Below are 4102 nucleotides of genomic sequence, written 5' to 3'. Positions count from 1 at the left end.
AGTGGCTGCTGGCCAATCACAATACGCCTGCTTATTTATTATTATTATTATTATTATTATTATTATTATTATTATTTATTTATTTATTTATTTATTTATTTATTTATTTTTATTTAGGCAACCAAGCAGCAGGGCCCATGGCAATATAACAGGTTTAGGTTGAGAATTCTGATGTTGCTTATTGTTCCTAAAAGATGTTTTTTTTTTCTTACTCAACAAAATTAACAACAATAATAATAAAAACCCAATAGAATGCAATCTGATATGATATAATAATACATTATATAACAGATCTGGTGTCCTGCCTGAATCAATCTACATCGTAATCCCATCATTCCTGCGGCACGTCTACAGTGCATCCGAAAGGTTTTCACATCGCTTCACTTTTTCTGCATTTTGTTCTGTTACAGTTTTAGTTCTAAATGAATTCAACTAATTATTTTCCTCAAAATTCTACAAACAAAACCCCTTAATGACAACATGACAGAAGTTTGTTTGAAATCTATGCTAAATCATGTTTGCACAGCCGTTGCCATGACACTCAAAATTGAGCTCATGTGCATCCTGTTTCCACTGATCATCCTTGAGATGTTTCTACAGCCTCATTGGAGTCCACCTGTGGGAAATTCAGTTAAATGATCTGTCATGATTTGGAGGCACACACATGTTTATATGAGGTCCCACAGTTAACAGTGCATGTCAGAGCACAAACCAAGCCATGAAGTCCAGGGAATTGTCTGTAGACATCTGAGACAGGATTATATCGAGGCACAGATGTGGAGAAGGAGATAGAAACATTTCTGCAGCATTAAAGGTCCCAATGAGCACAGTGGCCTCTATCATCCATAAATAAAAGAAGTCTGGAACTACCAGGACTCTTCCTAGAGCGGAGCCGCCCAGCCAAACTGATCGAGCGGAGGAGAAGTTCCTGAGTCGGGGAAGTGACCGAAAACCAGATGGTCACTCAGAAAGAGCTCCAGCATTTCTTTATGAAGAGAGGAGAACCTTCAAAAAGAACAACCAGCTCTGCAGCACTCGAATAATCAGGCCTTTATGGTAGAGTGTCCAGACAATCAAAATCCACAAAGGCACTGAATGCCAAGCGTCATGTCTGGTGGAAACCAGGTACCACTCATCACCTGGCCAATACCATCCCTACAGTGAAGCATGGTGGTGGCAGCACCATTCTGTGGGGATGTTTTTCAGCAGCAGGAACTGAGAGACTGGTCAGGATTGAGGGAAAGATGAATGCAGTAATATACAGAGAAGTCCTTGATGAAAACCTGCTCCAGAGAGCTCTGGACTCCAGACTGGGGCGACGGTTCATGTCCTTGTGTGGCCCAGCCAGAGCCCAGACTTGAACCCGATTGAACATCTCTGGAGAGATCTGAAAATGGCTGTGCACCGGCGCCCCCATCCAACCTGATAAAGTTTAAGAGGTTCTGCAAAGAAGAATGGGAGAAACTGCCCCACAATAGGTGTCGATCTTGTAGCATCAAACTCAAAAAGACTGTAATTAGTGCTGAAGGAGCTTCAAGAAAGTATTGAGTAAAAGCTGTGAATACTTATGTACGTGATTTAAATTTTTTATAAATTCGCAAAGATTTTAAACAAACTTCTTTCACAATGTCATTTTGAGAATGAACACAATTCAAAACGTCTCCTTTGACTTTAGTAACAGCTGCACCGCCTGCATGCATCATCTCTAGCAGAAGCATCGATATTCTCCTCATCACATCACCCTGAGGTTCTCCCTGCATTTTGGTGTTTTTTCTGTGCATTGTGGTTTTTCTTGGGATTTGAAATGAAGACAAATTGTGTGTTTTTGTGCAAATTCTACAGGTAAGAAAACACAAAAGTATAAATGAAAAATGAAAAAGCTTAACAACTCTTCAGTCCATCTTGTAAATGTTCTTGTAGGTGTATCTGTGACCAAATCCATTTCTTCTCCTGACAGTCATCGTGAAAAAAGATATTAAATTCACATGAAAATATTTGAGATTGAGCAGTTTTCTACAGATGCAGTGTGAGAGCTCTGACTAGTGCACTCACTGATCATCCAATCAAAGGAAGCAAAAATGCTGAAGTTATTGGATGTTGCTAAGTGGCCCCGGTGTTAAAGCAACAGCTTTAAGCAACATGTACTTTAAACTGCAGGTGCCCAAAGTGTTGAATCTAAAAAGCCGAAGGCAGGTTTCTTTGACCCCAGCAACATGTGATGTGACAGCTGAAATCTGAATGGATAAAAACTCTGATATAAACAGACACTAATAGAAGCAGTGCAGCCGAGAAAAAAGCTATGAAATAAATAGAATAGACCATTGGGAACAATTCAATACATATTTATGGACAAAAATATATTAAAAAGTAAATCTGATTCAGAGAAGATTTTGCTGACCCTGATACGATATGATACGATACGATACGGTATGATATGAAACATCATAATGTAATACCAAACAAAAAGGCAACAAATCCAAATAATATGACACTGAACGATATGATACCTAATGATACGATACTGAACGATATGATACCTAATGATACGATACTGAACGATATGATACCTAATGATACGATACTGAACGATATGATACCTAATGATGCAATACAGAACGATATGATACCTAAGGATATGATACGATGTTATCTGTCTCTAATCTGTCCATCTACACACTCGTCCGTGGCATTTTTCTCTCCGCCACTTTCTTTACTCCAACCTCAGCTTTTAATTCCAGACCTCCTCCTCCTTCCCACTCCTCTTTGGGTGAATATACTTTTTAAGATTTGTGTTTACAGCTTTTTGGCTTTCTACATCCTGAGAAAATGTCTGACCAACATCCTGACATTCTGGATCCTGAAAACGCTTATATATATATATATATAGGCAGTGTGATGTCTGTTTAAATAAATCACGAACTTTAAAGCAAAAGCAGCCAGTCATCAGTTTGTGGCAGGCGTGTGGTCATGCTCGCTCAAATGAGATTATTGTTTTTCGAGATAAAGGGAAGATCAGCAATATGGAGGAGAGAAACAATTTCAACTGTAAAAAAACTGCTGCATGAGTCCCTCAAGTATAAAAAGAAAGAAAAAAAAAACCCCTTCACTCATCCTGGGATTATAATTATCCTCATATCACACCTCAAACACCAGGAACAAATTTCCACTTAATTTAATCTCAGACGATACAGTGAGCATGATACGATACGGTACGATCCCATATGATATCATACCAAACAATACAATATGATACAATAAAAAAACTATATGATTTGATACTAATAATACCAAAAGATATAATATAATACTTTACAATAGAAATGGATACGATCATTTAATACGATCACAAACAATAAGATACAAAACAATATGATACAATAACAATACAATACCATTTATAAACAACACTTTGCCATACCAAATGGTACAATACCAAATTATACCATTTATCATTTATCGTTTATCGACTTCATTCACAAAGGGGTTACATTATTCAGAAACTAAACTAAACACTGGGCTTCAGATAAAGCCAGATGATAAAGTCTACAAAAAAAACTTTTACCATAAAAAAAAAACTAAAAACATCCTTCACTAAACCACAAAAACAAACTCCACCATCCAGCTCCACCATCCATCCATCCAACTCCACCATCCATCCATCCATCCACATCCACCATCCATCCACCATCCATCTGCACCATTCATCTACACATCCAACTCCACCATCCAGCACCACCATTTATCTCCAACTCCACCATCCATCACCACCATTCATCTCCACATCCAACTCCACCATCCAGCTCCACCATTTATCTCCACCTCCTCCATCCACCTCCTCCATCCAACTCCACCATCCAGCTCCACCATTCAGCTCCACCTCCACCATCCATCCAGCTCCACCATCCAGCTCCACCATTCATCTTCACATACAACTTCACCATCCAGCTCCACCATTTATCTTCACCTCCACCATCCATACAACTCCACCATCCAGCTCCACCATTCATCTCCACACACAACTCCACCATCCATCCATCCACCTCCACCATCCATCCACCTCCACCATTCATCTCCACATCCAACTCCACCATCCAGCTCCACC

The sequence above is a fragment of the Silurus aristotelis genome, assembly GCF_946808225.1.
Source record: "Silurus aristotelis genome assembly, contig: scaffold_203, whole genome shotgun sequence".
Taxonomy (NCBI): Eukaryota; Metazoa; Chordata; class Actinopteri; order Siluriformes; family Siluridae; genus Silurus; species Silurus aristotelis.
Note: the sequence above shows the minus strand (reverse complement) of the source record.